We start from the raw sequence: 9,894 nt of genomic DNA on the forward strand, positions 1-9,894 counted from the left end.
CCTATCCATACTTTGCTGCTAGGGTAGACTTGGTAACATGCCAGAAAGGGGAGTGGAATAGCTTGGGATTTTTTCTTCATTAGAAGTAGTTCTCATTAATACCTGATATTTCCTGCCAGCCATAAAGGGTGAATGTGAACAGCCCTCAGAGGAATCATTGCAAGAATCAGGGCAACACCCTGATTACATGGGAACAGTACTTTAAAAGTTTCCGCTTTGGCAATCCAGGCCTTTAAGGGATCATAAAGAAAGTATGATCAAGAACAAGTTTCCTAGATCCTTCCTATATTTAGATGGAGGATACCCACAGAACAGCTATCCAGCAGCAGCAAGGATATTTCAACCTCTACCATACAACACACACAAAAAATGGATTAGATATCTCCCTATTGCTTTTGCATAGAGACTTCTGGGTTGTTGGATGAAACCTAAAATCCAGTCGCATTCACTGAAACTGTGCAAATGGACAGGCTGGGATTTCAGGCTGGGTTTCCAGCGCAAAAGTGCTTACTTTCAGCAAAACTCTAGGACAGGCATTGCTTATACATATAAGCAGTGGTGGGATTCAGCAGGTTCACACCACTTGGGCAGAACCAGTTGTTACAATGATGCTTGCAAACAGCCAGTTGTTAAATTATTTGAATCCCACTACCGGAACCGGTTGTTAAATCAGTTGAATCACGCCACTGCATATAAGGATCAATGGGTTGTGGAATGTGGAGTGATTTAGTCCATTAAACCAAACAGATTACCAAATCAAGGGTTGGTGGGAGATGATAATTTCATAAAATGGCCAGAGGGCATATTTTATATGTACAAGATTCAACTCTTGGTTTCTCCATCTAGAAGAATCTATGCTGCTGGGGCTGGGGATGATCGCTGGCTGAAATTCTTGTAGGTATTGGCAGCCAAGAATACTTGTTATTGGGATAGATTATGAAGGCCATTTGTGTGGGTCAATATGAAACAGATTCTTTATCCAAAGTGTAATCTGATCTTTCTGCTCCAGGAGAGATGTCAATATATCTGATTAACTTTGTTACCAATTTAAAGTTCAATTCTAACCATATTTACACAGAAGTAAGTTCAGGTCATCTCAGCGGGGTAAACTGTCTAGGAAGTGTGTTTAGGATTCCAGCCTACATTTTAAAGCATTAGAAGAGGCAGAATCAGAATTCAGAACTCTTCCATTCTGCCCCCACACACATACATATAATTAAGCACCCACCCCTCCCTAATGTTTAATGCAACTGATATCAAAGGAAAGTTCTTATGTCATGCATGTTTGGCATATGGGAAACCACAGAACTCTGAGTATTAATATGAAAAATATATAAATCTTACTGCCAGTTTTGTATTCTAAGTCCTATATCTTCCCTTTGCATAATCAGGATTCTGCTTATGTGCATTCCACCTTGAGTATTTCCCACACCCCTTCTGCTGCTGTATCCAGACATCTTTGGGTATTATTATTAAGTAATCCTTCAAATGCTAGAAAGACATAATTGTTTGCTCAGTTCTGTCAAGATAAGGTATTTTGTGCTAGCTACCACGTGGCGTAGTTGGTGGAGGATCTACAAGCTGGGAAACCCAGTTTCAATGCTCTACTATGCCATGGAAACATTCTGGCTGATCATCAACCAGTTACCTTCATTCAGCCTAACACACTTCACAGGTTTGTTGTGAGGATAATATGGAGAAGATGGGAAGAGTGTTGTAAGCTGCTATGGGGGGGTGGGGGGTGGAGTATAAATAGCCAAATAAATGAATGAATTCATAGTTGTTTCTGCTTGGAAATTCAGGTACACCCTCATTGGTGTAATTCTGTATGGTTGCCGGCATCCTCCAGAAATTAGAAAAATAGTTAGATGTGACTTTTCATAGTCGAAGCCAAAATAACTCTTCTTCAGTGCAATAAATGCTGTTCGTTTTTGAGGTGCCATGTGGCTTTTGATTTATTTTGCTTAAACAACCTAACCCACTTACCACTTTGCCAATCTTTTTCAGTACTGAATGTTTCACTGAATGTTAGTCAGCTTTAACTATTAAAGGCCAAGAGGTTAAATTCCCTAAATATATACAATTTTATCCTGCTTTTCAGAGTTAAAGTACTCACAGTATCTGGAAAGCCAAAAGGGAACAGACACCAGCTTGCCTGGAGAAAAATATCCTGCCCCTTTAATGAAGGCTTAATGTGTGAAAATGGGCAGCTGATGTTTGTTATGGCATGGGGGGAAAGGACATTACCTGATAAGTAAGCTTCTGTTAAAGGAACTTGCCTCCCCTCCCCTTCCAATAGGTGCCATGCAGGTATACAAAAGAGGGGGTCGTTTGCAATCTCAAGTCAAAGACTTGGGACTTGTGGACAAAATCAAATATCTTCTATCTCAGATAAAAGTTAAATTGTCACACACACAATTTTTAACTTCCTCAGAGATTTTGTTTAGCAGTTGATATTTTATGCAGTCAGCAAACCCCGCCCCTAACAAAGTTTAATTAACATCATTAGTGTGTAACTGAATAGCTGTTTTCAGCTTTTTTCTTTTCTTTTTTTAGTAGATCAATTTGCCAGCGTGTTTATTTTGTAAACCACTTGATTCTTGCTTTTAACCACATTGATGTTCTGAAGATAGGATTCATCTGTGGTATGTTATGGTATGCTTGTATCTGAGCCTGTCAGTTGGTACTTTTGAATACAGCTAGCACTATACCATCTGTAAATTGTAAACTCAAAGGATTACAGTTAGCACTTGATGGAAGATATAAGATGGGGGAACAAGTCAAGGACTGGCAAATCATACATGGAGGTGAGATTTTCAAGTGACAGCTGAAGTACAAGTAAACTGACCAGCTCCAACTACACCAAATCCCAAATTTGAAAGAAGCCCTGAGATTGTGTACACAGAAGAGTTATTGGCAAGTGCAAACTCTTCTACCAGGAAAGCACTATGATTAGCAAGACCATAATGGCCAGAAATATTCATTTGACTCGGTTTATAAAGGGACAAAACCCCTGGTTCTAAAGTGACAGAGGCTGCAGATAACCAGCTCAATTGACCTAAAGCAGGGGTCTGCAACCTGCGGCTCTCCAGATGCTCATGGACTACAATTCCCATCAGCCCCTGCCAGCCCCTGCCAAGCTGGCAGGGCTGATGGGAATTGTAGTCCATGAGCATCTGGAGAGCTGCAGGTTGCAGACCCCTGGCCTAAAGCAAAATTAAAAGCCATGTGATGGAGAGAATCAAAGTCTGAGAGATCTGATGCAGTTTCTCAGGGCCTGTAAGACAGAGATGTTCTGCAAGGCCTATAGTGTTGGAATGTTCAGCCTTGCTTACATGCAGCAGCAGCACCAGCAGCAAGGAATGCAGGAATACCTCTACGAACATTCTAAAGATAACAGTTAAAAACCGTTGGTAGTTCTTTTCTTCTGCTCCCTGACTGACTGAAAGATGTTCTCAGTGTACTGCTAACCAATGCTACATAAAATTATACGTTGTCTAAGATACTGTATAAGCTTACTATTACAACCAAAATTGTAACAAACAGTGAGCCATGAATGAAACGATGTATGTGATACTTTGTTGATATATATATATAGTTTATTTTTCTCTCTTGGTTAAAATAAAAGTTTTATGTTTATGAATTTCTGAGGAAAAACAGCTGGTTTTTTGAAAGATAACTATTCTTATTTAACGTGCCACACAATCCACATTTCTGCTTGTTACTCTGCTTGACAGGATTATATATTGTGAATATACCTGTTGCCCTTCATATAGTTGAGGACAGTGATAGTTTTGGTAGTTGGTTCTTCTTCCCTCTCTCCTCCCCCCACTTTTTTTGGTTAGATAGTTTAGTTGTATTGTCGAAGGCTTTCACAGCTGGATTCAACTGGTTGTGGTGGGTTTTCCAGGCTGTGTGGCCGTGGTCTGGTGGATTCTGTTCCTAACGTTTCCCTTGCATCTGTGGCTGGCATCTTCAGAAGTGTATCACAGAGGGAAGTCAGACTTCGCACTGTGATACACCTCTGAAGATGCCAGCCACAGATGCAGGTGAAACATTAGGTACAAGATCTACCAGACCACGGCCACACAGCCTGGAAAACTCACCACAACCAGTAGTTTAATTGTTTCTTCCTTTTTTCTTTATTTGCTTCCCTCAACTGTATGTTTGGTGCTGCTGAGTTTTAGATAATAAGGTTTTAATTGTTATATATGTATTTTTAATCATGTATATGTTGTTGTAAGCCACCCTGAGCCTGATAGACCGAGAGTGGGCAGAGTGGAAGCTGTATTTATAAAGAAGCCAACAAACAAGGCAGTGTAATGGTTTGAGGATCGGGATTATGACCTGGGACACTCAGATTTAGATCCTCAAACTGCACAGAAGCTTGTGCCAATCACACAAACTCAGTCTAACTGACCTCGCAGGATTGCTGTGAGGATAAAATGGGGAAGAAAGATTAGTGTAACTGCCCTGAACTCCTTGGAGGAAGTGTGGGATTAAAAAATGCTAGACAGATGTACATAAGAAGCAATAGCTTTTATTAGGACCACCCAGAATAATACAAAATAGATAAATAAATAGCAATTAATAAAAGGAGGGGTGTAAAGCAGATATTTCTGACCCTGATTTTAAAACCTCCTGTTTGTAATGCACCAGAAAGATTTGATTAATTAAATAAAAAGGTACTTCTATAATGCTTTTACCATACATTAAACTATCAACAGTTTGCCTATCAACAGTTGGGAGTGGTCCTTGCCCACTCCAAGTGATTGATTATCCTTCGAATCATAGAGTTGGAAGAGACCACATGAGCCATCAAGTCCAAAGCCCTGCCACACAGTAATATATAATCAAAGCACTTCTGACAGTTGGCCACCCAGCCTCTGTTTTAAAACCTGCAAAGAAGGAGACTCCACCACACTCCAAGGCAGTGTATTCCACAGTTAAACAGCCCATACTGTCAGGAAGTTCTTCCTAATGTTCAGGTGAAATCTCTTTCCCTGTATCTTGCATCCATTTTGCCCTAGTCTCTGGAGCAGCAGAAAACAAGCTTGCTCTATCTTCAACATGACATCCCTTCAAATATTGAAACATAGCTATCATGTCACCCCTTAACCTGCTCTTCTTCAGACTAAACATACCCAGCTCCCTAAGGTTCTCCTTGTAAGGTATGGATTCCAGACCTTTTTAGTCTGGAAAGGCATGGATTACCATTTTGGTCACCTTCCTCTGGACCCATTCCAGCTTTGATTGGATATTCTTTTAAACTGATCTCTCTCTGTAACATCTCGTCCTTTTTTGTAGCTTTGAATATAAATATACAGGCTTAATGGTTGAACGCTCCATGCATCTGGATGGAGTGATTTATGAGTTTAGGCTGGAGTACAGTTTGCTAAACTTTACAGTGTCTCTGGACTCCTGTATAACTGAGATGCTGGGTGGATGCTGCACCTTTGGCCATTTGACAGGATTGCCATAGGCCTGGAAATAAAAATGTCTTTCCCTGAAGAGGAACTATGTAAGCCAATAGCAGTTGCTGCTTAGGTTTGTTTTTTTCCTTAACTGGTGAAAAACTGCACCCATGGGGGTTCTTGTGTGGCATGGATTAACTCTTTTTTACTTCCCAGAGATGATACTGGTGAAGTATCTAGAATGCAGGACAGCTATCTACATTTGGCTCAATTTAGCTGTGTGTCCACTCCATTTCCCATGTTTTTGATGATCAGGTTTAAAGAAGCCACACCCAGCAACTATTTGCTTGTTGAAACTTGTCTTAATCTCCAAATGTAGTCAAAACACAATATACACAGCAAATACTTAATAAGATAATCAGTCCTCATCTTCATCCTGCCCTAGCTTGCACAACTCAGCCAAGGTAATTGGTCCAGTCATTTGAAGACAACACAGCCCTTGTTTGGAATCTAACCAAGTTTCCAATTTATATTACTGGCCTCGTGTGATTATTCTCCACTTTGTCTACAGAACTCTATAATCCTGCATTAAGTGCACCTTCTGTATACCTGCCATGTATTATGTTGCTGGATGAGATTTCTCTCAGGCATGCAAGAAGTTGAACTTTCCCTTAGGACAAGGATGGCCTATTGGCAGCCAACAGGCCTCTGGCACCACCACTTAATTTTAATCACAGTTTGTTATATGTTTGTCTATTTTAAATAGTAAAGAACATTGTTCACAAATGGCAAATGGGTGCATTTAATGTGAGAGGGATTTGCTGAGGAGGCGTGCCCAGCTAAGCAAACAAACAAACAAACAAACAAACAAACAAACACTCAGGACAGACTGGTGACCAAGTCTTTATACTAAACCATACTCAGTGTTTGTACTGAGCTAAGACCTACTGAATGAGGTGCTATATCTATCTTAATTACTTTCTACAAAAGTACATTTTTAACAGCAGGCTTGATGATGTTCACGAATTAAGTCAAATGTATTATTTCTTAACAAACTTTCAGCTTCTCCCACCCCCACGTAAATGATGTAGACAATAGCAAAAGATCTCAGACTGCCTACTGCCTCTGATAATCCAGGTCATTTTTTCCAGCATGATAAAAAAAAAAGATGGTAGGTAGGTGTTATATGTGGGAGGGTGAAAGCAAAAGAATTTCTGTTTATAATTTACATGTTGGAAGTCACCACAGCTGACTCTTCTATTTAACAGGTATTTTTGTTGCCTGACATCAGCTATGTGTCCTCAGCCAAAATGGAATCTGCATGAGGAACATGCTGCCAGTGAACTCATACAGGAACTTCGAAGGAACATGAGACCCTACATTGAGAGGAATGAAGTACAACACATGGAAGTAGTGTTTTGAAAATGGACCTGTTGATTCTCAAAGTGAAATTACAGTAACTCCGGTCTATTTGACTTAGATGTTTACAGGCCTACAAGCAAAGTGTTAAACCACAATTTATGGTGTGTGTGTGTACGTGTTATCTTTTATATGAACATTAGAGATAGAGTTGAAGACATCTGTCCTTCTCAAAGGAATATTCCAAAACCTATCCCACTTTCTACTCCTTTCTTCATGGACTGGCTGGTTCAAAATTATAAAATCAAACTTCTTTCCTTCAACCGTCTATATGGGCAGGCAACAGCACCACCTCTATAGAGCGCTTATTAATCAAATTTCAGGATACAAATGTTATAAACCTTATATACAACTGAGTAGTACAGCCATATAACTTTGCTTTGAGTCCCCAGAAATAAATGTTTGTTGTTCTGGCAAATGCATATTTCTAACTGGTGAAGTAATGCAAATGCACTAGTAGAGGGGTAAGTCTGCAAAGGAGTAATGGGAGCCATGATTAATTTTCTTATTCACTGCTAATTTCGACCTGCAAACACCCTCAAAGCTGTTTTTCTCCCATAGCTGAGCTTCACTTGAACCCCCAGCTATGAATTAAAATGAATTTAAAATAGCCTAGGGAGAATTTGTAAGCCTGTTTCTCTCCTGAAAATGCCCTTTGTTGGGGGGGGGGGGGACATATTTCCTTTAAAAGGAGTTCCATTCTAAGATCACAATTGGAGGTTTCTGTCATTATTCAAGAGATCTCCTCTCCCTACTTAAAATGTTTCATCCTTTGTTCATGTAAAGAAGGAGAAAATTTAAGTTATTACCTTAAAACAGCTGTTTGTAAAAAAAATTCTTAGCAAAGGAGCCTTGATTAACCTATCAGTCATGAACTCTGTATTTAATAAGAACTTCATGTCTCATGGACTATGCAATTTGTAACCAGTATTTCAGGTACAGGCCCATTATGCATGGAAGGCTTACCTAGGGCCTCTTCACTGCACTGTGGACTCATAGTGGGGTCTCCTTGAGTTTCTCTGTTTACACAAGGACGCAGACCACAGCCTGCATGCAGTTTGCTGAACTCTGCTGGCTCTCAGTTCCTCGTTCTCTTAACTCTGCCCATCAAATCAGCCTTAAAGGCACAGATCTCTCCCCTCTCCACACTCTCTCTCTGCTACTGTTGCTACAGCAAGGAATAGAGAGGCTTGTTTTAATAGAAAGGCTGGTTTGAAATAAAGTTTTTAAAAGCTCTCCTGATCATTAGGGAGGACAGAAGTAGAGTGGGGAAGGTGGGGTAGAGACAGAAAGAGATCCTGCTTGTAGTATTCCTTCAAAAAGCTCTCTCTGTTATTACATTGAGATATTGCTATCTCAGTATAATCATTTATAGAAGCAGGAAGGAGCTAGCAACATGAAAGTGGGGGCAAGGGGTAAAGTATGGATGGCAGGGTGAAACTCGGTAGGCTGGCTCTGGATGAGGAAAGATATCTGGGGCAAAGCTGGCAAATCGGTCCCGCTCTGGCAGTGAAGCAAATTAAAGTCCTGCTAGAAGTGGTTTTGCTTGCCGTGGTGAGAATGGAAAGTGAAAACAGGGCTCCAGAAGATACATCTGTACAAGAAATCTTGGTGCGATGGAAATTCGCCCATCGCACAGCAGAGACACCGTACATAATCAACCAGAGTTTATGAAGTAGTTCATTCCACCTTCAAACACTTCTATAGTGATTTATCTAATTTACACATCAACATATTTTACTTTAAATACTGCTCAACTTAAATGTTTACATCTCTACCCTTAACTGAATAGGAAAACTGACTGCTTACGTAGGTTTTCAGTGTGCAAGTTATTTTGAAAACCCATAAAAGAGACTCAAAGCACAGTTCTAAGAGTTGTGTCCTCCTAAACCTATTCACTTCAATGGATAAGGTGTAATTTAATTTTATTGACATAAGACGACAAACTAGGAGTGATCACAGCATGCCTCTGAAGGCAAATCAGCAGAAGAAACTTCTAGCAATTGCTTGGTTTTATAAGATTTTTACATAGGAATGACTCTCACATGTTGTTAAAGCTGCAAAACTGCCTGCAATTGGATACAGAGAAATGAGAAAATGGAATATCTCAGGAAAAAGAAAACATCTTTTCACATTTCTACGTAAAAGCAGCAGGTAAGGTGGGGAAAAAAGAGTTGCAACTATAGAGAGTGGCCTTATCATGGCAACAGCCACTTGAAAGCAATTCGGTGATGCAGTTCCAGGGCGTGCAAGATAGAGCTGTTCCACCAGGCATAGGGTTGAGGCAGCTACCTCAACTTGGCCTCCCAGTCTGCCATCTTCTAACTTCCTTTTCCCCACTCCAGGATGACAGAAATATTTTTAATGAACTTCGCCATTAGCTGAATAACTTTTAGTACGAAGATTTGTTTTTAAATGTTATATTGTCTTAAATATTTTATGAATATTGACAGCTGCCCTGCGCCCATATGGGGGCAAAGGCAGAATATAAAAATAATAAAATTAATAAAAATGAAATAATTGCATCTCACCCTCTAAACATACCAACAAGTTATGGCACAGCTGATGGTACCCTGGCCCAGACGGAGCAGTGCTAGACATTCACCAGCAGTATTTTTGCACTGTAATGCCTGGAAAACCACAGACTTCCCAAAGACAGCTATCTGTAGGGACATTCAGCCCCATGCCTCTTCTCACCTCTCTATGCCTTCACTCCAATTCACCAGTTGCCACTGCATCAATGTCAAGAATTCTGACCTCTCTCAATCTATCAAAGCAGTGTGAAATATCTGCCACCAGAACCTAATTAACTTTTTTGCACATAGCCTTATGCTTAAGTCTCTCCGCTGTATACTGACTGAATATATTATCTGTCTTCATTTGGGCAAGACATGCTGGAATGTACATGAACTAGACAGATCACAGACTCATTTGAAATTTGATTTTGAATCAAGTTCAAGTAGGCATTTCCTACATCAAACCTAGTCAGTATTACCTGGCACCTTGATTTTGCTATGGACAGATGAAGGCTAGCTTGGATTTAGCCAACCAAAAAAATAAG

This window comes from Sphaerodactylus townsendi, linkage group LG08, assembly GCF_021028975.2.
Source record: "Sphaerodactylus townsendi isolate TG3544 linkage group LG08, MPM_Stown_v2.3, whole genome shotgun sequence".
Lineage (NCBI taxonomy): Eukaryota > Metazoa > Chordata > Lepidosauria > Squamata > Sphaerodactylidae > Sphaerodactylus > Sphaerodactylus townsendi.